Source organism: Zonotrichia albicollis, chromosome 8 (genome assembly GCF_047830755.1).
Source record: "Zonotrichia albicollis isolate bZonAlb1 chromosome 8, bZonAlb1.hap1, whole genome shotgun sequence".
Classification (NCBI taxonomy): domain Eukaryota; kingdom Metazoa; phylum Chordata; class Aves; order Passeriformes; family Passerellidae; genus Zonotrichia; species Zonotrichia albicollis.
The window spans coordinates 27,440,923-27,467,906 of record NC_133826.1 but is presented as its reverse complement, the minus strand read 5'-3'; the positions used below and the strand labels follow the sequence as shown (position 1 = coordinate 27,467,906).

At 43.8% G+C, this 26,984-nt stretch overlaps 1 protein-coding gene across 4 annotated transcripts in view; it reads right to left on the bottom strand.

Moving 5' to 3' along the window:
* Positions 1-3,921, bottom strand: part of RALGPS2 (Ral GEF with PH domain and SH3 binding motif 2) — a 116,297-nt gene extending 112,376 nt beyond the window's left edge. Inside the window, exon 1 of one of the 4 annotated variants that reach the window (XM_074546354.1) lies at positions 3,692-3,921. The gene's annotated coding sequence lies outside the window, so the exon portion shown is untranslated. Of the gene's footprint in view, positions 1-3,206; positions 3,565-3,691 lie in introns of those variants that run through there. The other 3 variants (XM_074546357.1, XM_074546355.1, XM_074546356.1) reach the window with 3 other exon arrangements.
* Positions 3,922-26,984: the final 23,063 nt, after the last annotated feature.

The window sequence follows — 26,984 nt, the reverse complement described above, 5'->3', positions numbered from 1 at the left end:
GGCCCCATCCTGCTGGGACCAGCTGCCCACAGCCACGACTCCAACGCCGTTCTCCCTAAAACCCCACAAGGCTTTTATGGATCTCTGTAACACAAAAGGAGCTGCAGTCACACATCCACACATTCCAGGGCACTGAGCACACAGAGAATCCACTTCAAACGCCCAAGTGCAGCATTAAGACACTTCAGCAGTCTTTTAAGGTGATTAATTCATAAACAGACCAAACATGAAGCCCACAAAGCTTCTGTTCATGCACTAACTATGACACATGCATTTATATTAAAAGATGATTCCTACTGCAGCAGTTCCAGGTATTTAAATGCAAAGATTTTTAAGAGAAATCTTTCATTATTTTGAAAACACATTTCTAACTCTGTTTTCTAACAAGAGCTTTAAACCAATACTTAGAAGAGAAATATATTATGTCTTTGGTGGCTTACACTTTGAAAAAATGCAACCAATTACACTTCCCACCCCTAAAGGATATTTTCATCTCAGCTTTAGTTATTGAATGAAAGGAGGAGCTCAAATGACTCAGCTTCAAGCAAATATACAGGAAAAGATTAACCCCTAATCTCAGTGCAAAAAAAAATAGTGGAAATAATTGATTAAGATGGAGGTGTGGCTTGTCAATTCAAATCTTTTAATATTCAAAGACATCAAGCAGAACATTAGCACACTATGACTGCCTTACTTTTCTGTACAAAAGTAATTTTGTCAATTTCAGTCAATTTCAAAAATCCCAGTCATTGAAAAATCACAGTCAATTTCAAAAATCAAAGTTTACACAAGGGGTTGTAGTTAAAGTTAGCCTTGTGTCTTCATTCTTGTTCCTCAGTGCTGAGCAGCATAAAGATCAATAAAACATCTGAACACTGACATTTTTAATCTACAGTCACAAGGCAAGATAGAAGTGTAAAAAGGAAAAGGCAGCTCCAAAATTCTGCAGGAAACCCCCCACATTTCTACAGGAAAAACCCCAAAAAAACCACACAAAACCCACTGGTGAGTAAAGAGGATAACCTCATGAAGGGTTTTTTCTCGGTGGGAGGACTGACTGCACTGGACTGAGTTAAACCTTTCATATCAAAATGCAGCAAAATAAACTACAAGGCAGAATATTTCCCAAGGGGGCTCCCAGACACCGAGGGGCCGCTGTACATCCCCCTCATGAACTCCCAAGTGTTTGTCCCCATCTCAGCCCAGCCCCAGCGCATCTCCGTGCAGAACACACGCCCAGCTGTGCCGGGAGGGAGGTTTCGTTCCACACCAGCCAGCGAGCTCCTTCACACGCAGCCCAACTCCACACACAGATGTCACCAGAGGGCACCCTCTCAATTCCAGTGAGCCAGCTGGGCCAGCTCCTGAGCAGGGCTGCAGACAGCCCGCGAGCAGGGATGAGCTTTTATTGAAAAAAAAAGGAATTTAATCCTCCATCGAAATTTAGAAAGCAATAATTTACTTATGTAGCCCAGAAACATAAAATAATTTCCAGAGTAATCAGAGTCATTTACAGAAAAAAATCACTACTATCAACTTCTGTACAACATTATGCTGTGGCACTTGATGGTGCCAACTTAGTCCAGGTGTTTTGGCACCCATGGGGATCACATCAGCTCCCAAAGCAGGGTCCAAGGCAGTACAGCTCATGCAGAGGTGCCTATGCAAATCCTTTGGCTCTGCTATCAGATACTACACCTTACAATAACACACCAAAAAAAATGCATGAGTAGTTCTCAAGCTTTGGTCCATGTATTATTTCTAATGCCCTGCTGAGAGTTAATAATGTTTTAAAATGAACACCTGATAAGTTGAAGCTCATTAAACAAAATAATGCACAACCAGTAAAAGATGCAATAGGTCAACGTACCAAAAAGGGTCTCAAACCACCAGTTGGCATGAACAGAATGTTATACCCATTTTGTTTAGAAATAAACACCAACAAAGTACAACTAAAACGAAGTCAGCTGCAGAAGCAAGCAGTGATAAGAGAAAAATAGGAAATAATCATTGTGCATCCCATATTTTCCAATCCTGAGAAAACCTAAAAAGCTGTGGGCCTATCAAACATTTGATTGCCTGATTATCTATTGATCCCATTTGAAAAGAAATGGTTTCCACCTCTTCTAGCTATCTGTGATTGCAAAGCTCTTTAATTCAGCAAAGGCACAGAAGGAGGGGTATAGGAATAAGAACCTTTTTTCAGTAGAGAAATCTCTCCAATAGTGTCAGTATAGAAAACCTGCAAATAGAGATACACATCCACAGAATTTCACCAGGCCTGCAACTACTATTAAACCCCAGGGCAAGTTACTCCAAAATATTACCTGTCATCACCACTCATCATGGTTTGAAATATATCTACAGAACTGCCTTTCCAGCATCTGCTGCCAGGAAAGAAATAATGCTAAGCACACCTCATGTCTCATAAACACCATCTATTTGTCCATCCTCTAAAGCAGATCCCCATCTGCTGGAAAGTAACATGCTCTGAAATTACCCTGGTTTACATCACAGTGGTGTGATGTGCGTTCATCCCCTTCTTACAGTCAGTGTCCATGTTGTCTCTGGGATCCCCACCCCTGGGCACTGCCCTGTCCCTCGTGTCCCCATCCCTGTGCCCTGCCCTGTCCCTCGTGTCCCCATCCCTGGGCACTGCCCTGTCCCTCGTGTCCCCATCCCTGGGCACTGCCCTGTCCCTCGTGTCCCCATCCCTGGACACTGCCCTGTCCCTCGTGTCCCCATCCCTGTGCCCTGCCCTGTCCCTCGTGTCCCCATCCCTGGGCACTGCCCTGTCCCTCGTGTCCCCATCCCTGGGCACTGCCCTGTCCCTCGTGTCCCCATTCCTGGGCACTGTCCTGTCCCTCGTGTCCCCACCCCTGTGCACTGCTCTGTCCCTCGTGTCCCCATCCCTGTGCACTGCCCTGTCCCTCGTGTCCCCATCCCTGTGCCCTGCCCTGTCCCTCGTGTCCCCATCCCTGTGCGCTGCCCTGTCCCTCGTGTCCCCATCCCTGTGCCCTGCCCTGTCCCTCGTGTCCCCATCCCTGTGCCCTGCCCAGTCCCTCATGTCCCGGTGGCGGGCCCATGCCCGGGGCAGCACCGATGGATAGCGGTATCTCTCCGCCACAGCCTCCGCTCCGCCCCGGCCGCCCTCCGGCCCCCGCGGTGCCCCACACGCGGCCGCGGCTCTGCCCGTCCCCACGCACCGACACCCCCGTCCCTGAGGGCTCCACAGACAGCGAGGGCGGGGTGTCCACGTTAGAACCCGCTCCTCAGCCCCGCAAGCAGGCACCGGGGGGGCGAACATCTCTCCCGAAGCCCCGAACCCTCCGTCCCGCAGCCAGGCTGGGGCCCCGCCGCGTACACACCGGCGAGAGGGGGCTCCGCTCCCCGCCGCCCCCGTGTGAGGAGGAGGAGGAGGAGGGGGAGGAGGAGAGGGCGGCAGGTGGGCGGCGGAGCCCCGGGGGGGCCGGGACCCTCCCCGGATCTGGGAGGGGACGGAGCGCCTCCAATCCCCGGCCGGCAACAGCCCTGCAAGGCCCGGCGTGCGAGCCGGGGTGAAGCCTCCTTTCTTCTCTCCTCCTCCTCCTCCTCTGAGGAGCCGGACAATGAGCCCCGCGGAGGCGGGCGCCGGCTCCCTCCTCCTCCTCCTTCTCCTCCTCCTTCTCCCCGCCGCGACAGCGCAGCTCACCTGCGAGAGGGGGGGATGGATGACGGCGGGGCGGCCGCTCGGAGGTGCTGCGGTGTCTGCGCGGGTCGCTGCGCGCCGCCGGCTCCGCAGGCGCGGGGCGGCCGCGGCCACAGTGCCCCTCACACACTCACTCACTCTCACACACACTCACACACACACACACGGCATGGGGGGGGCGCCCGCCCCGCTCGCGCATGCGCGCATAGACCCCCCCCCAGCCCGCCTCCTCCCGGCGCCGCGCGCGGGCTGCGCACGCGCCGCCTCAGCGCCGCCCGTGCCGCCTCCAGCCGGCGCTGCTGAGGGCGGGGACGTGCGGGAGATGCGCGCTCGCTCCCTCACGGCAGCGCCGGGGCTGGGACAGAGCTGGGGGGCCAGGCTGTGACCGGCAGCCCGGTGTCAGACAGACCTGGGTAATCCATGCCACGTCCCGAAACACCTGCAGGGATAGTGGCTCCGCCGACTCCCTGGGAAACCCGTTCCAGTGTCTGATTACAGAATCCTAGTATTGTTGAGGTTGGAATGGACCTCTGGACATTATCCAGTCCGGCGGAGCAGGTGACACAGGAACGCGTCCAGGCGGGTTTGGAATGTCTCCTAGAAGGGAGGCTCCACGCCCTCCCTGGGCAGCTGTTCAGCGGTCTGCCACCCTCACTGCAAAGTTCATTTACACTTACATCGTCACCCTTTCTGTGAGGGAACTGCTGCTGCTGTCCGACCCAAACCTCCCCTGGCGCAGCTCAGCACCATTCCCCCTCGTCCTGTCCCTCGTGCCCTGGGAGCAGAGCCCGGCCCCAGCCGGCCCCACCCTCCTGTCAGGGCCTGTGGAGAGCGGGAATATCCCTCATGGAGCTCCTGTAGTCCGGGCTGAGCTCTCCGTGAGGCGTCGCTCCCTAACGAGTGAAAAGACAACGGGGGCAACGAAAGGAGCTGGCCCCAAAATAAAAACTATTACATTGACAAGAGCTCCGTTCTGAAGGGATGCAGTGCAGTGACTTTAATGATTTCCTTCTCTGCACTCACAGTCATTAGGGAATAATCAGTTTATGAGGGGCAAAGCAAGGCCTTCAAGGTGTTGGCAGCGTTTCTGGAGTGAAAGCCCTCAGAAAACCACAAGGTTTTGCAAGAGTTGCTCTAGAGTCACCAGAATTGGCAGCGCTACCGTCGTGGGGACAGGAGCTGGCATCGCCACCTTCCCATCCACAGCCCCAGCCAGGCAGTCTGCAGCCCCAGTGAGTTATTGCAATAATTAATAGCTACCATTTATACGTATTCTGAATGCTTTGAAAGCAATGCCTAATCTCATTAAATTGTGAATTGACTTGTTTTCATCCTGTTGTGCAGCTAAGACAGTCACTGCTTCCTTCACATCCATGGGAGATGGAGTTGGTAATTTGTTCCTATACTGGAACTGCTGCCATTGGGTCTGTGGCCACCTGCTATGGGTTTTAATGAAACACAGAGCCACCTGCTAAGCAGAATGCCTGATTTTTATTAGACTTGCCGACTGGTGAGAATACAGGTACTATGATCCAGATTAAACAAGTCCAGCAGGCTGGAAAGAGGGTACCAGCTTTTAAATCTGACAGGGAAACAAGGCAGGCAGGATTTGTGAAGCTAAAGGCACAAATTTGACATTAAGCAAAGAAAAGCATTACTTTTAGGTACGGTGCCATTTCCCCAATTTAATAAACCTTTGTGCCTAGAAAGAGAACACTGTTAGCTCTTGTATGGGGTTTTTTCTTGTTTTGTTTTGGGTTTTTGTTTGTTTGGGTTTTTTTTTGTTTTTTTATTTGTTTGTTTTTGTGGGGTTTTTTCCCCCCATGGTAATCTAGCACAATATCGAATTCATTCTGAACCAGAATAAATGAAGGGAAAATAAAATGCCAAATGCCATCCTGCTGTAAGGTTTTCAACAGGTGAGCCAGTGGATGGAAAGAATGTTTCACCATATTTGGAAGCACAACAATTTGTAATGCAGAAATAAGAAAATATTACAAAGTCATGGAATTATTAAGTTAAAAAAGAGCTCTAAAATAATTGAGGAATAAGAGAAAAAAAGTAGTAAAAACACCTCAGAGGGGGGAAGCAATGGGAAAATTTTTTTGTAAGCTATTCTCCTTCACTAAAGCAGGACACAAACTACTTTATCTGGTAAAAAAAGTTTAGGGGTGTATATATAGAATAGGTGACAAATTTTCAGACATTTTACAATCCTCTCACTAAAATGCTTCCAGAAAAAAAACTGCCTAGTGGGTTGTGAGGAAAAACACAATGTCAAAGACCCAAAACTAACAGAGATTGAACATGTAGTCATTCATAATTGTGGTGAAAATCCAAAAGAGTAAGGTGTTTTTAATTTTGTTGTAAATACCCTTAAAATAATCTAGAAAAAACGTGGTACAGAAGGAGAAAACATTTTTAGGAGACACAAATTACTCTGAATTTTGGGGCAGATGGTGAAGATACTTGGGAGTGACCCAGCTGTGTAGGAAGAAAATATAGAGATGATTATTTATCAATATTGATAAATAATCATCAGTACAATGCAGTGGAGGAAAGAATTCTCTGCAGGCATCACAGAGGGCTCCAAACCAAAGGAAATAGTTTAAGAAATGCTGAGGCATCCTGGGCAGTGCTTCAGTAGAAATCTCTCCTCAGTTTATGAGCACAGTCACGCAGACAACACACCAAGAGATAAAATGAGAAAACAAGAAAATGTTTTCTGTCTTGCCTTCATTTCATATAAAAAAGTTTTACAGAATGAGCAGGGAGGAGAATGTACATCAGACTGTGAAACTGAAATGCTCAATTCCACTCAAGTTTTACACCAGAGCCCCACATTTAGCTGCTTTTCACCTACAATTCCAAAATCTTTTCCAAGAAAACACCTTCCAGTGCTCACTTGCCAACTCTATACACACAGCTGATGTTCCTTATTGTTTTACAGGTACAGATCTTCCCCATTTCCCTAAATAATCCATTTAAAATACATTATCAGTTGAATAATCCATTTAAAATACATTATTAGTTGAATGTTGCAGCTGTGCTATTAAATATTCAAATCACAAGCAGCAGTGAAAAGAGGAAATGACTTGATGAAAATATGTGGCAAAGTAGTCAGTTGTAATGAAGCAAGCTGCTGTCAGAAATAACAGGAAACCACTGTCCCTTGTGAGGGAATGGGTGCAGAGGCCAAAGCTGAGCCAGCACAGCCTTGGGAATTGCTGTGAACACAGCTGGAAATCTTACACAGGACACCACACTTGCCATGATCAGCTTTCACCCAAGAGAAAATTTGTCTGGCCAGCTTGCAGTATTCTTCTAGTAGTAAATAATTATTTACTATGGATCTCATGTTCTTTTTTTGGACACATGCATCCTAGATTTTATCAGGAATGATTATTTTATAATTCACTGCCCAACAAGCTGCATCTCCCTTCAAGACTGTAACCAGCTTCACTGTACCCAATCCTCCCAAATTATAAGAGGATATAACATTTCCTTTTGAAAGCAATATCTTGCATCTTCAACATAATCTTCCAATTGAGAGGAGGAAATTTATCTGTCTATTTTTAATTTCACACATGGAAACCATTTTTCCATTAGGCAGCACAGAAGGTGTGTGTGCTTCCACACACAAAGTGCAATGTGCCTGCAGGAGTGGCTGTAATGAAATGTTGACATTGCAATCCAGGGCACTTGTTGATGGAAATTTTAAGTCTATAAACATGCCAGCAGAGTACAGTTTATTATACTTTTTCATTAACAGAAGGTAGCATAAGCAATTTAGAATAGAACATTCCTAATGTAAGTTACTTTAATGTAATCAGCTTTACTTGTGTGGATTACAATGCAGATTATTCTTCACCATTTAAGAAAAAAAAAGGAGAAATAGTACTTTATTATGGCTGCACATACCATGCTCTGGGATTCAAACTATACATTCATATAAAATCAAATTAATTTTTGCTGCTTTTCATCCAAGCTTCCTCAGTACTGCAGAAAAGTACTCCGGAAGTACCTTTTTAATCTTGTAACAAATGATTTGAAATAGTATATCTTACATTTTGGTTAATTAATTACTAATTGCTTGGCACTAAGTAAAATTCTTCTATCATTGCCTGAATCTAGAAACAGTTACTGTCATAAGAAATCATCAGTTAAAATCAGTTTGATATAAGATGTTCCAACTGGATATCTGTATAAGTATTTAGTTCCCTAAGGAATGAGAATATAGTAGAAAATATTTTATTTATATAACTGGTAAATGTTATTTTCTATTCTTACTCATTGACTAAGTTATTCAGTGAGTCTGACTGCACTTAATTCACACAAGTACATCAGGGTGAGAAACACTAAAGAAATGCAAAATATTGCTAAATTTACTTGTCAACTCATGGAAAGAAAATGGTATAAATTTTTGTTGAAACTGCATAATCATTTCTAACAATTGCAGCACAGTTCTGGTACCTGCCACTATAATTCTGTTATTTCCTGATTTTACAGTGCTTACCTATACAGGTCTTTAATAAATGCAGTGCCATTAATATTCATTGTGCAATTAATATCCAGGTTCTAGTAAGGGGCACAATGTGTGACATTTACACCTACACACTCCTCTTTTTGATCTGTGATCCGGTGTGATGTCCTTGCCTTCATGGCAGGGAAAACAGGAGTCAGAACTGGATAAATATAACCTTGCTGTAACTACCACCTTCTTCCTCTTCCCTTTTGGAGGATGTTTCTGCTTAATACATAACACAAATATATCAGCTTCTAGCCCTGAATAAGGAGGGTGAGCTTCCTGCTTCAATCACAAGCAAATGAAATTTTCAGTCCATTCAGTTACCTTTGAAATAAAAAAAAAAAAATTAATTGATAAAAATGTCTGTACCAGAGAACTCTGCTTCAAATAGACACTAGACACCCTATGTGTTTAGAGTTTAGAACTGGAGGAGAAAAATATGACTGGGAATGCTGTGCTGGAGAGTAGATGGATGTTCCCCAGCTCGTCTCCCTGTCTGTGTTCAGTTGAGGCGCTGATATCTGCTCCCCAAGGTGTGTGATTAACGCCAGAACACCTTGGGCTCACGCCTCTGCTTGTTTCTCATTTCCCACTGCCATGAAGTGAGGAGCTGGAATTAGAACAACACAAGAGCACTCTGAACCACCTTGGGGCTTTTCTTAATATTTTAAAAACCACAACTTGAAATAGAGTGCATCCAAGCAGCAGCTGCTGAACTCGCCCAAGCATACGTGTAAATATTTATATTTACATGTAAAGTCAGTATATACACGCACAGCCGCTTTAAGAGCGCTTCCTCTACATCTGCAAAACATCGTTTTCCCAAGGTCGGCACCGGCTCCTGCACCCGTCTCGGCAGCGAGGAAGCTGCCCACGGATCACACGGTATTTCCTCGCTGTCTCTCACACGCCCCGTGGATTTTTCCACAGGAGGAGAAGGCTGTTCTTTCCGTGCTGCCTTCCCACGCCGCAGATGCGGGAGCTCCAGCCCTGCTCGCTGTTTGAGCCGTGTGCGACAGGGACGCTGCTGGGGAGGGAGCCAGAGGCAGGGCAGAGCCCGGATTGGCAGCACCGAGGCTGAATGCAGATGCCCTTCTTTTCCTGCTTCCCTGCTACATCACCAGAGACAGCACAAACTGCTTAAAAGGAAGCGAGCACCATTTTTATGTGGTGTAAATATCCATCTACACATTTTCCACAAAGGATGGAGATGCTGGGATGGCTACATGATTTATGCACAGGATGGAAGTAGCACAAACACGATGATTTACAACAGGTTTTAATGACCATCTGAAGGGGAAAGATACCAAATATGGTCAACAGCAACTGTTAATTGAAACAAGTCATATTTCATCTGTGTAAACAAAGTGATGATCACGTCTGCCACAAGATTTCAAGAGATTTATCTTCCAGGCTCCCTAATATGGTTACATCTGTCCCCTCCTTAAATCCTATGTTCTTGCCATCTGCTCCTATGCACTTCTTTTCACCCTAAAGCAGTGATTAAACAACTATCTGAAAAAGAAAAAAAAAGTATTTTTCAATTTTTGAGCAAAATGTTCAACAACTGGAAAAAAACTGGAAAACCAAATCTACAACCCCTTTGGCTCTCAATTGTTTTCTGTGGTTGGGAATGTTACTAGTGAGATGCTCAGGTGAAGTTTCCAGAATCTTTACATCTCACTATACTACAGGAAACACTGCACCCATAGATTAGGATAGTTTTGTTATGGAGTGTACTAAATTTGGGGCAGATTTAACTACCATTCAGTTAATCAGTCAAATTGTCACTGAGAGGTAATGTTATATGGGGAGGAAGCATTTTGCTTTAAAAAGAAAGAAACTTCCTAGAATTCTTTATTTGCGCTGTGGGAAGCCTTGGTAGTTGTGTTCCTTTGAGATGTGCTTTGTACTTACCTCTCCTTGTCCAAACAGGGAGCAGCAGGAAGGACAGAGCTGCAGCTCACTCTCCTTTCTGTGTGAGGAGCACCAAAGAAGAGCAATTCCACAAATCTGTGCTCCTGCCTTCTGGGCAAGACTGCAGCCTGCTGGTCCTCATTCATTAGGGCAGCACTCTGCTCTGCATCCATCACCCTCTGTGGCCACAGAATGGGCATAATCCATCTCTTGCTGTTTATTTCAAATCCTTCAAAGGTATTAGAGATGCACTGAGCATCTTTTTACCACAGAGACTTGATGCAATGACAATACTGTCATGCTAAAAAATTGCCTCATCCCTTCTCTAAGAGTTTTGTTAAACTTCCTTTTATTTGCTTGGGCTGCTGCTTTCTCCTATACAGAAAAAATTATGGATATCACCTAATCATTCCCTTGAGCTTCATAGGAAGGACCTGGATGTGGTAGCTCTGCTTTTCAGTCTTGCTCCTTTGGCTGCTTTACTCTGCTTCTTCTATCCCCTACCATTGTAATTGTTACTGGATGGGAAACCCGATTTTTTTTGTACTGTTTGTAAAACATTGTGAAGTATTTTCAGAAATAATGCATAAAAAGGCAAATTTACCATGGATTTTTTATCCACAGGTAATAATCCTTGTCTGAAAATCTAGGCCTATAATTTTAATTTCTACTGATATAAATAAGTGCAGCTCCATTAAAGGCCTTTCCATGCACTACTGGAGAGCTTTGCTATGAAGGATGTGGAGAGTTCAGGCAGTTCAGTTTTAGATTCAATAAATACCATTGCTTAAATTAGTAAGATAGACAAACCACATTGTTTCACAGGCAGCATTTTCAGAGCAACTTACACAATTGTTTGGGAATACCTTTGGGATGAGCAGAGCAGCCAGCCATCATCTGCTGCAGTCTGTGCATCTTTCTGTAAGTCTGAGCTGCTGCTAATCCCCTTGGTACTGTGCTGCTGTGTGCCCCAGGGCTTTGCTGGCAGCTGCAATGAGGTGAATGTTGGTTTTTTAGGTGGATGGATGATGTTTTGCTCCATACCTGCCTCAGTGAAAGTTAGAAAGCCAAGTTATAGTATACTCAGTCATTTTCAAATGAACAAAAAAGGCAATGCCTCAGCTACTCCAAATTCTGCATTTTTTCCTGTGTATCTCGGGTATTGTCAGGATGATTGGGTTCAGTTACAGTCAGGACATGGAGAAAATGTTGAATGTTGGGACTTGGCAAACACTGTTCTAGGCAATTTACATTAAAAGGAAAAGAAAACATTTAGGAAGGCACCTGCATAAAGTTTCAGTATTCTCTACCCAAATTAATAAATCCATGTATAAAATTAATCCAAGTTCCTAAATCCAAGTTCCTAAATCCAAGTTCTGTCTTAAGGCGTGAAAGACTTTTCTTATCAATACAAATACTATGGGGAAAGTAGAGGGTTTTCAAAATTTCATTTTAAATAGAAACTATAATGACAACATTTTCACATTCTTATAATACCCAAGCTGAACAGTCACTTTAACATTCATCAGAATAGCTTCTAATAGATGAAAAAACCACACCAATAAATGTATTTTTAAAGTAAATAAGTCAGTGTGTACGGAAACAAGGCTGTTTCTTGAGAAAAATCTGACCTGGAGCACTTGGACTAAATGGACCAGTGTTTATAAATGTGACTCAGCTGGAGATGGTTTCTGAACTTCTGAAATTTTCAAGAGATTTTTCCTGTATACTCTGGAAAGGCTTCAAAGCACACTCAGCAAGCAAATTTCAAAAACACAATGGCTGTACTTTAGCTGGTGCTCACCTTAAATTTTACTGCAGTCTGATTGAGTCTGTGGCCAAACCTGACATGTGTAAGCTAATTATCACTTGCATATCATCCTTCCCCATTGCAGTGCTTGGAAAGATAAAAAGATTTATTTAAATATTGAAATCTAAGTCTTACAAACCTAAACAAGACACATGCTGACTCTGAGAGAGGATGAAATCTCTGTTTCCAGAGTTTTCTTTTACTTTTGAAGAGGACCCATCCTCTTGAGGACAAGGAACCTGATCCATTATACAGATTTGAAGAGTTTCTGACAGTTTGTGGTTAATACTTTCTACAAATACATCAAAGGTAAACATTCAACACTGCTGCAATCTAAGTTCATCACTTTAAAATGTCCTCTCCAGCTTCTTCTGTATGTCATGTAATGTTAGAAAAAACACATACCTGAGACTCAAAGGAGCATTGTTACACCCTGAAAAACTAGACATTCATTATAAATTATTCTTTGAGAGCTGCAGGAGAAAATACTTTCCCACCAATTATTCTGCCATAATGTGGGACTGGAGTAGTTTATTCTGTACCACAGTTTATGACATTGCTTTTGCCAACACAGGAGGTGAACACTTTTCAGACCATCATGAACAGCAACTAAAACTGCACCAATTTATTATCTTATTCTCCCTGGAGGAGAAGGGTAAATAAGCCACATTGTTTTGCAGTGCTTTGTGTTTTAGATGTACCTCAACACACTCTTAGTTTTCAGTAGAGAAGATAAGATTGAAGAGGCACATCCTGAACTTGAGTCAGAAATCAGAGTTTTCCAATGGTCCTTCACAAGGACTATTCTTCTTGACTTCTGCATACTGATCAAACAAACTGAATTTGGGAACCTCTGTCTCAATCAGCAGCAGCTCAGGTGGGGCTTATGGGGATAACAGAAGTATGAGATAATGTAGGTTTGGTGTTGGGAGCAGATTTTAGAAGATGAAGATAAACTTAAAATCAAGCAGTTTGCTTAATTATGGGCATATGACAATAAAAATTGAATAGGATACAAGTACTATATAATTAAACACAGAGCATATGAAAAACATGAAAAATATGATAATATTTTTAGCAATAGATCCTTAGCTTAAACACTATTTTGCATTTTGCCTTCTGGCTTAAAATCCATATAAAAAAGAAAAGGGGATTATGAAGAATTTAAAAGAACTACAAGTGAAGACTGTAAAACAAGACAAACTAGAAACTGTGTATTTAAGTGGTTTGCTCTATTGATGTAACTGAGAATGAGAGAAAAATTTCTTCCCTCTGTTAACATCATCATCCTCCAGTGACACCAGGAGGCCAATGCACTTGTAAGTACACACATCTGCAGGTAGTGACAGTTTCTACTCTCCTTAGTTGCACATTAATGCAACATGCTTTGGCTCTGGGACTCTGTGCCAGAGAACAAATAGCTCAGCAAAGGAAACACAGAGCTTGGAAAATTTTTATAATGGCTTGACACATACATGTATAATAACAAATGCTGACAGTGCAAGCCTTACTGTTGGTGGTGCTTCACAGCATAAACTGATCCCTCACTAGAGAAATTTCTCCTTTATCTATTTTACATAAACTTCAGGTTCATTATGCCTTGGTTCTGCTACTTGGGGTTATTTATAATAGATTATTAAAAATAATATTCTGACTGCATCAATTTTGCTTGGAGACAGAGGGAATAAGCATGTGCATATGTGAAATTTATGTCACTGCATATTTGGAAAAAGAACATTAAGATAGGATCTGAGAAAAAAGGCATCTGTTTCTCCATTGAATCCTCTAATCCCATTTGAGTTAACTGCTTATTTGGATCCCTACAGGTAGGAAACATCTTTCAAGACTTTTCCCTTTCAATTCAATGAATCTCTTCTGCTGGTTTCTTTCCATTAAGTAACTGGAGACAGGTATTTGAAGCAATTGCTGCACAATGAGCCATGAGGGAAGGCAGCAGGCTGGATGGATGCTTACAGAAGTACACTGAAGATATTACCCAGTTCCCAGCTCTTATCTTTGTGAGCAGAACAGAATGAGGGCACCTTGACTTCCTAGCTGGTCTACTGACCCTTGAGAATAAGGGGAATGAAAATGCCACTGTGTGATGAAACAGGCAAGACTGGCAAAGCAATAACAGAATATTCACAATAGCTCAGAAAACATCCTTAGGAAAATAATTTAGTATCTTTATGCTTCTCTTTGTATTAGGAAAAATATAAAGGGAGAGAACCACTAGCAGCTGTGTGGAACAGAGCTTTTCAGGAAAATACACAGGGCCAGATCTTCCCTCCTACTTCTTCACATGTTTTCTGCTCTTCAGGCCCATGGAAACATGCCAGGAAAAATGAACTGGCAGAGGACCATATTATCTCTTCTGGCCAGTTCCCATGTAGTGTCTCAGAGAAAGACCATGCAGCTAGGGAGCTGGCTGGAAAAGCTGCCTGCCTGGGGAAAACTGTCCTTGACTCCCACAGATCCCGGAGGACATGGCACATTCCAGCAGGACCGACCTTTCTTGTTGTTCTGAGGAATTCTCTGAGATTTCCTTCTAGAGATGAAAAGCTGGGGCTCATTTGAGCATTGGGGTTTTTCCATGGCGAGGTTTTGGCCAGAAGGATGAATGCTGACTTAAGGACAGCTCTCTTAAAGCAAGCTCTACTGATGGGTCACCAATTGAATGCAAGGTCAGTAAGTCTGCAGCTGCCTCAGAAATGTGGAAGAGGATTTGATCCTGGATAAGTGAAACAAGGAGAGTACAGGCTTGCTCCCACACAACCCACCCCTTCCCCAACCCTTCATCTTTGGAGTTTCCAAGCTCTTGGTACCCAGGAAGGAGGATGGATGTTGTTAAGAGTAGCTGATTCCCCACTTTAATATATTATGAACATAAAGTTGTGATCCAGCCTACTGATTTACACAAGAACTATCAACCACCAACCTTCATTTCAGTTTCCTATTAAGTAATATACATACTTCTCCTTCATGTCCAGTGGAAAATCCCATGAAGTAGAAAAAAAGGAGTTCACATTGACACATTACTGAGGCTGCCTCTCCAGTTGGGGTCTGTGAGGCATATGGAGGGGTCAAAGCCTCCATGTCCTCAGCCCCTCATCTCCTCAGGGGACTTCTGCATCCCTTCCATGAAGTGCCTTTGGAGCCCCATCCCCTCCTCCCTCATTGCCTGCTCCCTCTGCTCTCCGTGGCTCAGTAAGAAACTGCTGTGTGTGAGCTGCCTCCCATATGGCCGCGCACTAATCCCCCCTCCCACACACACCCGGCAAGCAGGGAGCGAGCTGTGCATGGGCAAGGGATGCTTCCCTGAGCACCAGTGTCTGCTAGCCAGGCAATTCAAAGGTGCAAAAGATTCCTGCTGAACACTGCTGCTGCTTTCTTCACCTTTCTTTGCAACATCTGCAGAGCTTCCAAGTATCCTGAATTTGCAAATGAAGATTTTTTTTTTTTTAGGGGGAGTCTTAGAATTGAGAGATAGCTTGCAATCATCTTTCCCCTCCACTTACAATGTCAAGGTACTTTCCACAGGTTTTTCAATTATTAATTTTGCTCCCTTGTCTCTTCTGATTGATCAAAAGAAAAACCAGCCTTGGAACTTACTGAAGAGTGAGAGAAGATAGAAAAAAAAATCACTGCCATTAAAATTTGTCAGAGTTTTTGAGGAAGCTCTGCTCCTGCCTATTTACATGAAGCTTTTTTTCTGTATGCAGAGAAAGGCTGTCAGGAAACAGAGCATTTGTCGGGTCGGGCTGCCAGCCCAGTGCCCAGCACAGGGATATCCCGGCATTACAGGCACTGTCACATCTCATTGCCTAATGCTCGCCCTGACGCCGCCTCCTGCCTGACAGCGTGTTCCGTCAGGTTCTCACTTGGGAAACGCCGAGCGCCGCTCGGTGTCACCCGCCCCGCTGAGCTCACCAATGGCACCGATAGGAACAGCAACAGCACGGCTTCTGCAGGTGGCAGATTGACCTCGCTACTGAAGTCACACGGCATTAACACAGAGTTTTATGTTAAGCAGGAACGCGGCATCAGTGTAGCACAAACATCCTTGAAATGTCAACAGGCATTTTGAAACTTATTTCTCAAAACCCCCTTAGTGATTCCTGGGAAAGAAAGCCACAGTCTTCAAACTAGGAAAAAACAGCACATAAATAAACTCCTTTTGCTTTACCTACATCAGCAGTATGGCAGTGGAATTTGGGCATTAAATGAGGTGAGCAGCATGTTGACTCGAGAGGTCCTGGGTAGGAAATCTGAGGCTGGAGCCTCACCAGTGACAGCAGCCAGGGATTTGGGGCCTCAAGTGGCTGTCAGGTGCCATCGACTGTCATCTTGCAGGTCACAGCCTCCCCTCCCAGAGCATCCTGTTCTCCAGAGCCTCTCTTGTGTGCAAAAGAGAACAGAACTGAGGATCAGAACCCTGTATTACTCAAACCCTTTAAGAACACACAAGAAACCTTGAATTGAACTCAGCAAATAGCAGCCAGATCTGAGAGGTCATGAGAGCATCAATTTTGCAGGTGAAGCCCTTTGAAAAAGCCACTCTGCTGTTTTCAACACAGCTGTGTTCAGGCCTTTTATTCCCAGATCTCAAGCATTTCAGTGAGATTGGTAACTGTGGCAAACAGCTAATGCTTTTTTACTTAGGTCGAGAGTTTGGAAATACAGGCTTTAATATGATACTGAAGAGAGAAATGACTTCTGTAAAAAGCATTCTAAGCCAAACACAGGTGTGTGACTGCCTCTTTCACCAAACATAACAGAAATATACTCTAAGCTTGTGGATTTTATGCATCCATACAACTCAGTGCATGTACATTTTTAATTGACTACTCATTTCTATACAACCCTGTGGGAAAGAAAAATACAGAACCTTTCAAACATGCATTGAGAACAGTATCAGGAGTGATCAGGACATGCAGCATCTCTAACCAAGAGACAAAATCTGCAAATTAGAACAGAAGATTGTCTGAAATAAGTTCCTCCAAGTGGGACAGGGAAAAAGACATCATTTTTAGGACATCAAAATCTATGGAATCTTAATTCAAAGATATCTTCCTTTCCATTAACTCTTTTGGAAATTACCCAAATAATTTTCTCAGTCAGTTGTCTTTAATACAATTTTTCTGATGAATACCCTTTGCACAGAAGGATTTCCCATAAGAAGACTGCTAGTGATAATTGTAACTTTTGTATTATTCAGTACAGTAAAATAAGATAGTCAGTGAAAGTGGTTTAATCTAATCAATTTCATTTAAATCATGTGAAGGTGCACATAAAGTATAACTAGCCAAGGCACCTGGCTAGTTACACATTATATGTACCTTCACATAAGTAGCACTGGATGATCTGTATTGTGGCACTTCTGGAATACATGTAGACGTACCCAGCTCCATTTGCAAGTCACTCTCTAAGCCAACATCATTATTTTAAATAATTTTAATTTTCAAAACTAGGGATTTTGAGGTACAAATAAGAGAGGCAGGCACACTTGAAACACTCAAATGGAAGAATTATCCATGGCAATGTATAATGTTTGCCAGAAAATAAATGCAAATAGTACTTGGACTCCAGACAACAAAATTGTCACACAGATCATACATCATTGTGTTAACCCAATAATTTCCCAATTCCATAAATGTTGATAGTTTTTCATCTTCTTAACGAGACCATCAGATTTAGAGTGCCTCCAATCTGATGCAATTGCATTTCACTGGGCAACCCATCGAGCTGTCCCTTCAGTGCCACTGTCCTCTCTGCTCAGAGGAGCAGGCTGGACATCAAGGATGAATTTTCCACCTCTGAACCCCTTGGCATTGCAGAGCCTCCCTGCAGAGCAAAATCTGAGCACACCAAGTGCAGCTCAGTGTGCTTGTCTAGGCAGTCATGACCCAGCCCTGCCACACTGTCCCATCCATCCCCACACAACAGATAGGCCTCTCTCAATGATTGCTTGATTCTTCATGTCCCAGCCAGCAGATGGGACCCAAGGAGCAAATTAAAATTGTTTTAGCTGCAGTGTCTGCAGGGCACCTGCAGAATGCAGCAGTGCTCCAGCCATGCCCTTTCCTGTGCCAGAGAAATGAGGGTAATTCCCAGTTGTCTACACAGCTGTACCCTTTCCAGAGCTCCCCTGACACCTGGGCAATCCTTCTGCAGCCAAAAGGAACAATATTTACATCAGCTTGGCTTTCTCCTGTGGTATTCAAGGGTCTTGGGCAGGATCACTGCTGCCAAACTCCATTTCCCACCTGGCACCTCTGCAGTGGAAGTGAAAACACCTCCCGTGGCAAGGAGCTGCAACTGGGATGCCTGCCATGGTCTGGGCAGCAGCTGCCAGAGGAGCAGCCCAGGCCTGCACTGCAATGCTCTGCTGCTGTGCCAGAGCTCCAGCACAGCTTTATTCCCAGGAGTCAACACCCAGCTCTGGAGGCATGGCTGGGCTCCTGAGCAGGCCCAGACCTGTCCTGGGCTGAGCATGGATGTGGCCATTGCACTGCCAAAACTCTGCAAAAACACCTGGCAGCCCCTGGCTTCTTATTCTAGTGTTACCAGAAAGAAAGGAGATACTACGTGACTTTGATGGCTTTTGCAGCTTTTTGTTTCGTGAAGTTATAAAATTTTCCAACCATTTCATGAAATGGTCAGCACAAATATTCTCAAGTCATACAACAGTAAAGACTGGCACTCCTTGCAGTTTTGCCACAGAAGCTCACAACCAATGATTTTTGCCCTTGCCTACTCCGATGCTAACACAGCCATCAGTTCAAAATTGGAAGGATTTTGCTGCTGGTTTTCTCTCCCAGACTCTGAGCCCTCATGTGGGTTCCTGTGCTTCATCTGGCTCAGGTTTCACAGACACCTGACTCCTAAGGATTTCCAAGGATCCACTCAGTTCTTGAAGAATCCACACAATGGGGACCACACCACGTTTAACTTAGAAGGAAGGGCAGAGTAGATTTTATATTATTTGGGTCACTCCTGAGAGTTTTCCAGTATGGTTTAATCCAGATTTCAATGCTTGTTATACAGAAAAGTACAGTAATGAATAATAGGAAGAAGTTTCTTTATCTCATTTCTCCTGCATTTTAAAATCCAAATAAAAGCTTCACAAAGTTCTGATTCACATACCTGGAATCTATAAAAACAGAAAAACATCAAAGCACTCTAAACCTGATCCAAAAGTGGAGTTTCCTGGAGTTCTGTCCATGACAGCTTGGCCCAAAATCATGATGGCTATTGGGTCTTCTGACAGCAGCAATCTCTCCTAGAAACGCAAGGATTTCTTAATTGTACACTCTTTTAAAAAATAAAATATGTTTTAAACAAAAGATAGATGAAAAACAGGAACAAAAAAGAACCAGAACACAGTATCACAGTACAGTTAAGATCAAGCCTTCAGATGACCTTAAACCTGCATGGTAACACAAAGGCTTTGACCCAGCTGTATGGTATTAGCCCTTTTCTACATCTGCTATGCAGCTGCAATTACAAATAGCCTTAGAGGATGTGCTGATGCTCAAGGAAAAAAATGGGATTTTTGAGTTGCAGAAAAAGATATTTGCTTGGCTAGTTCTGTATTTGCCATGAACTCTAATCTGGACTCCTTGCTTACAGGAGATAAAAATAATTACAGATAAAAGCTGCGTAACCCAAAAAAGTCTCTGTTTCTACAGAGAAATCATCAGCTCACTAATGCAAAGTCAACAATTTGTCTTAATTGTGTGCTGGGATTTTTACATTTTAAAACACATGAACAGAGCATGTTTGTTTATCTAACCTGAGGTACTGCCAGCAGTCACCACCTCAATACAAGATGTGTAAGGTGCCAGCTGCATGCCCTTTGTGTGACAGAGAGAAGTCTGACACCTCAAAAATATCCCAGCACAGAGAATTTGATAAAATGGGTTATCTGAAAGTAATGTGACTTTAAAATGGATGATTTTTCATCCACTTTTCTCATTTATATATTGTGCAAATTTGAACACATACGTTCATGTTCCTTACACATTCATTTCTTACAGCTTTCTCAGTGAACAGGTTAAAGTCTCCAGGAATGTTCAAAGTACCACACACAATGTCATATTTCCTGTTGGCTCTGCTCCTGCCACAGACTTCTGGAGAAACTGCTGCTGCAGTGGCAAGCTGGACAATCAAAATATCTAATGAGAACCAAGAGAAAGACAGTGTACCTGGCTAAAAACACATACAGAGCATGCAGGCAGAATGGAAGGGAAGCTAAACAGAGGGGAAAGATCTTCTTTGCAGTGGAAGTCACAAAAATTTGGTCATGCATGGAAAAGGAGCAGTACAAGGGGTTCAGTGTCAGGCCTGCCAACAGCCAGCAATGGGCAGTAGTGCACTGCACTCACCACAAATTGGAAAGGAATTTAAGACCAAAAGAAATGCATTCAGAATGAGTTCTATTTATAATAAAAAGCATTTTTCCTGGGTATCCTAAAGTGCTTACAAATTAAAAGAGAAAAAAAAATGTTTTATAACTATGTAAAGAAATAAACAGGAATGAACTGAAATCTGAAATGCAGCTACTGCAATGCAATGCAGAGTAATTTTATCAAGATATAAAATTTTACTGGGGGTCTACTTTAAAACAAAAGAAACCCTAATAGTCTTTCCAATGTGAGCACATGGCAAGCCAGGTTCCCAAGAGCAAATGTAACTCCCCAGGATTTGTAAGAGCAGAACAAACAGCCCCACATGTGCTCAGGTTAAAAGCACTCCCCAGATAAAGATGATCAAATTGGTACACAAACCTGCCTGCAGAAGAGGATGCACAAGATAATCCAAAGGAATTTGATTAAGTGCTTAAGAGCCCATAATGAATTCAGGAAGTAAAACACAACATTATTGCAGGTACCAGTGCATTTATGTGTTATGTAAACACTGCTGGCACTGAAAGTTAACCTGAATGAGGTTCACCAAATGCTAAAATGAAACTTTATTAAGAAAATAGCAATATTGCCCAGATGAATTAATGATTTGCTTCCTGTAATAAAACATATAAATAGTGTTCATAGTTTCACTGCAATAAAACCAGCCAATACTGGGTGTTACTTCACGGGGCCAGGTGGGAATACTGATATTTCTGGATAGAGTAATTCCAGTACACCCTTCTCAACAGAGAAGCTGTAAAAGTTGCACTCACAACTCACTTTCTAAAAGCTAAAGAAAAGGCATCTCAGAATCATAAATTGTATACAAAAGCACTGAAATAAGAGTATGGTTTTAAAAAAAGAAAGCAGCCCTAAGATCTCTATCATTGTAAACACTCATGTGCTGGGACCCATCCAGCAGGAATCCTGCCCACCAGCTTTATGTAAAACTGAGGTTTCTATAATGTAGAACACTTCCTGCTGCTCAGAACTGAGGCTGGAAAAGAATGTACCAGCTGTGGCAATACAGCAGCTTCCAACACTTTATAATCCCCCATTAAAACCCAAAGCTGCAGGAAAAAATGGGAGGTTTTAGAAATATGACTTAGAATATATCTTTCTGAAACACAAGGTGATACCATGAGCTCAAATGTGACATATAAAGTGACCCAAGCTTATCAGTTCTGAGAAAGTTACTCCTGATGCAGTTATGGATTGTACTGCTTTAGGTGATGGGATACAGGGCAAACCCCTCTGTGGTGTGCTGTTCTACCCCAGGAGAACCCTCCCCTGGCCTAGACAGGAAAGATGAGAGGACTTGGCCTACCTTCTATGCCTGCTCTGTCTCCACACTTATTTGCATTTGAGCTCTCTAGTTACAGTCACTGTGCCACCTTTTTTACTTCAAGAGTGAAAACTTACTACATCAGTACTCCTCCCAACACCAGCCATGTCTGGAGAAATATTCACCCCGCAAGCACCTAAATCCATACAAGCTTCACACTGCTGAGGTGTTGTGGGATTGAGAAAAGAAAAGTGACTTGTCAACATCTGAGGTGCATAAAAACAAATCCAACTGAGCAGAAGATGAGTCTGCTGTGCCCTGTGAGGTGCTCCCAAGACATGGATGGGCTGCCTTTGCAGAGATGAATGCACAGTGAGGAAGTTTTGGTAATAAGTGGTAATAAGTAATTATTTGGTAATACATGGTTTGACCACAACAGCCCCACTGGCACAAACCACTACAGGAACAGTTGCAGAGGTCCTCAAGCTATCCAGGAAAAAAAAATAGCACATAAGGCAGAGCAATTAATTGGTTGCTATGTCCATATTGTACTGCTGTGTACTGGGAAATAATTGAGTGGTGTGATTTAAACATATTTAATTTGAAAAGTGGTCTTTCCTTAGCTAGAATTGTAATATATTTTTACAAATGGGAGTTTTCCTTTTTAACATGATCACTCTTGAGAGATTCTGAACATGCACAGCCAATGTCACAACTCGGCTTTGCATTTTAAATAGTACTCTTAAATATAAACAATATAAATGTTCTGTTGAAAGCAACTTTGAATACCCATGATTCACTCTGCCAGCCTGAAGAGCAATTAAAACCAAAAGAGAGAACTATTTCAGAGCTAATAAAGGCTGCAGTAGAATGGACAGCACAAAGCACAGCACTCCAACCCTTTTCAGAGCTGTATCTCTCCCAGCCTTTACAACTGTGTATCAGCCCAAGCTCTCCATGGCACTACCACACGCTTGTTGTCTCACAGAGAGGAGTATGTGAGTATTCCTCACATACCTTCTTTTTCAGAGAAAAAAATTATAAGAAATAGTGTTTTAAAATGCTGGCTTGGGAAAATGACTCAGAAATGACACCAATCCATGGCAGACAGCCCTGTGGAACTACAAACCCTCTGAGCCAAAATGGGAAAATGAAGATGGCTCCTGAAATCCTCACAGAGAGACTGCCAGCACAGGAACACACAGACCAGCTCCTGTGAGTGCTTGGGGGGATCATCAGCGACCTGTCAGGCCTGGAGCAATCCTGTGTGAGAAACCTCATCAGTTACAGGCACCTACTTGTGCTGCAGAGCAGGAGAGAAAGCATTTTCTTCTTGCTAAAAATATTTCCTTCCCCTCTTCAAAACGACACAAGTGTAACTGCACCTGACCTATTTTTCGTCCTTATTCATTCTGTGGAAATCCTGCAAAATTGACACCTAATTTCCAGGTGCTGTTGCTTAGCTTCCTAAATTATTAATGAGTGTAATAATGATCCCTTTTCATCATCACCTGGGTCAGGGAATGGATGCAAAGATTACAATCACATCAGCACCCTCACATCAGAGCATTTTTATGGTATTGGAAGATCCCACCACCAGTTTCAATCCATAAGCTTGCATTTGATACCATGGCCTGATGATACATTATGTTATATACAGGGGAAATGGGGACCAAAACCACGGATGTCTCACTCCTTTAATGTGTTCTAGAGTGGTGCCAGCTGGAGCCAGAAGCCACCAGGAGTGGGGGAGCACTGAGTGAGCTGATTCTGACATGGGTTTACACAGAGGGAGTGAGGAGGAGAGGAGAGGTGCGACTGGTGATGGGGTCTGACAGGGAGCTACTGACTTACAGGGTAACTTCAGATGACTTGAAAATGTCCAGAAGTATTTCAAAAGTGAAAACCAGAGATATTTCCACAGCTGTTCCCTTACCTGCAGAGCTGTGTCAGCTCCTGTTAGGATGTGGCCAACAGGGAGAGCTTTTCTGCTGGATTAGCTGTCCATTCTCCCTAGGCCAGTGACAGACATCCTCATCCAGCACTTCTGGCTGAGCTGGCTCAAGATGTTCTGCTTCACAGGTGCCCATCAGCACCTGCCAGCTGGGAGCTACCCCCAGAAACCTGTGAGCCCTCTCACACTTTGGCAAAGGCTGCATCAGCCTTTCATCAGCACTTTAAATCTCACCTGGAGTGGGGCAGGGCACAGTCTCTGCTGCTGGCACATAAAGGGGACTGCAGCCTCCAGCAGAGCTGTACAAGAGGAGAATAATGTCTTCCATGGTCACAGCTGTTTGCTATGGGAATGTCTTCCATGGTCACAGCTGCTGGCACTGTGGCTTTTCATGGCCTGAACAAAATCCAAGTAACAAAAGCACAGCTGCTCACCAGTGGTAGATCTACACCTACACCTTCTCCTGGCACAGCTGACCCTCACAGGACTTGGAGCCCCAGGCCCAGCTGGATTCTGGAGATGGTTTTGCTCTCAAGGCTCTAGGCATGCAGACCTTCAGCCACCACAGCTAAATTCAACAGGGATGATGAAATGGAGCTCCTGACCAGCAGGACACACACTTGGGGAAGCTGCTCCTCAAGGAGATGCACAAAGCAGCCCCAGTGCCAGCTCGGCTGGGACCGGGCACCCTCCAGGACAGGGCAGAAGGCTCTGAAATAGTCCCCACACGTGGCCAGGCGTCAGGAGATCGGGCTGTGCTCCGAGCCAGCTGTGGGAAAAGGGCAGCGAGAGAAGGAATGGGTGAGATAAGGGGAGTCTGGTTGCAGGTGGAAAACAGGGAACTGGAGCCCGAGTAGGCAGGACGGGACAAAGAACAAATAAAGAGCACCAAGTGATCTGAACAACCGCGTTCGCCCTCCCGCTGCTCGGCCCATCTGCTTGGAATTTGTTTTCAAAACAAGTCCTATTTTCCCCACGCCTGCCCCGATCCAAGCTCCCATCTTGTCCTTTATAGATCCGGTGCTGTCACTCAAGATCATTTCGAGCAGAAAAGCTGAATTGAGAAACAAAGAAAACGTATTGTTTGACATCCACATTCTTCACCCCGATAAGTTCCTCTCGGCTGTGTTTTCCCTTCACTTATTCAGGTCAGAGCCTTTATTGCAGGCACTCCGAGACAGCGATGCTTTCACATGACTGACTGTGCTACGCATTCATCACAATCCTGTTTGTGCGGAGATCCAAACAAGAGCACCCTCTTGGAGCACCCTGGGCCCCGAGATGCGCTCCGTGACCTCCCCTGCAGCGGAATGAGGTCACGGCGGTAATGAGCGCTCCGAGGGGCTGCCAACAGCCCCAGCCGGCTTTTCTCGGTGTACACCGAGTTACAGAAGGAACGGCACGAACTGAAAGGGCTTCAGCTCCACCCTGTGGCCGTGAGCAGCTTCCCAAAACATTGCTCTGCTCCGGGACCAGGCAGGGACAGCGCACGGGATTTTGAAACTGAAGCACTGGATGCCTCTGCATGGGCACTGTTGTCTTACAGCTCGAAGTGTTCCAGGTGTCTCTCCTTTGGTCCGTGCCTTCATCAACTGGGGTTCATCGTTACTCTGATTATATGCACCAGCCATCACCATCCTCTTTGAGATTTGTGAATTTTGAACATTTCACTCACTATTTTAGAGCCAACCAGCTGGCTGGGCTTAGCACCACGACCTTGTCTCTCCCTGCAGTGATTTTGGGAGCGATTAGGATGTAAAACTTCTCTTTTCTAACTCATGTTCCTGCCTGTTACCGCTTTTCATATTTCTCTGATGAGACACTGCTTGCTGATATAACTCCTACAAATAACTTTTAGATTTGGGGATGCTTTTAAGGAACATTTTTCTTGCCCAAGTTTTAAAGAAGAGAATGGCTCTCTAAATGAACTTGCAGTTTTAATGACAGGAACCTTGAGAAATTCAAAGCTAGCTCCAGCTCAGTTGGTTGGCCAAAAACTAAATAGTTCATGTCTGACCTAATTAATGCTCAAACACACATCAGCAACTTTCAGGCTCTAAGGCACAAATTTGTGACAAGTGAGGTTCAGGAAAATATCATCTCTCTCTTCAGCCATCACAAAACCCCTTCAGTATCCCTGTCATGCAGAATGCTTTGGGGTGGCACTGGAATGCCTCTTTGGGACTCTGGGGAGCAGGTTCTGGGTTAGACAGACTCAAGTCCTGTGTGAAATGTTAGAGCCCTTTATTCTAGTTCTCATCACTGCTCTGGTCCCTCCTACCTGCCCCAGGTGCTCTTCCTCAACTTTTCAGAAGGTGTGTCATATTTTTACCTCTTTATTACCCCCATATCATACTGAGACTCCCGTATCAGTATCTTTACTGAGGCTCTATTTACATTTCAAAGTGTTGAGCCTGTAGCATGTCTGTGAGTTTGGAGATTCTAATTAGATGCAGTGCCTCATTTTCAGCTAAATACTCAAAAACATATGCAAAAGTTGAAATACATTTTAACCAGTGTGTGTTGCATGTAAGCAAAGCTGTGGATTTTTTCCAGTCTGAAAAGCTTCCAAACCTATTCACTTCAAGCATTCCCTTGTGTGTTCCCTCTCACCTACATAGAGAGGCCCATATTTATTTTCATTTTAATAATATCTTCACCACAAAACTGGTTTGATATGTTTATCTGTCAAACTATATCACATTCATCAATTAAGGCTTGGAAATAATACACAAACAACATGAAAAAAATGCAGCCATCTTTCCTTCTCCCACGCAAAATCTAACATGTAAAACCAGAATTTCATGGCATTTTATAGCAGCTATTGAATTTTTCAGCTCATCTCAGATCAAACTAAGTTTTATATGCTGCAACAACTTGTACAATGCATGCAATGGTTTCACTTGCAGGAGGAAAGGAAGTAGCCAATGCATGGAGGCTCTAGCACACACCTACCACTGCCAGGCTGGGAAGAGGGAGGAAGGTGAGGAAAAGGTGGATGCTTCTGTTCCATATGAATTCAGCAGGCATTTTATCACCAAACCCCTCAAAATGTGACCTCTTGTTAGCACAAATGTGATGCCAAGGGAGTTTGGGAACCCTCTGATTTGAAATAACAGGCTCCATCTGTACCTATCTCCCCACCTTTTGGGTAGTGCTGTTGTTGGTTCAGGAGATTCTTGTCAACTGAAAATATTTTTATAGTGCACAAATTTTGTTTTTATGGAAGGTAGGGTTTTTTCCCCCTAAGCCGTGTAGGTAAAACAAAATCTGCAAGAGCAAATTTCTGAGATAAAAGGTTCACTTTATAGCCAGAACAGTTATTGTTTCAGTCTTCCCTTTGCTATGTCATATAGCAAAGCCAGAAGATTTATATTTTGGGATTTACCATTTA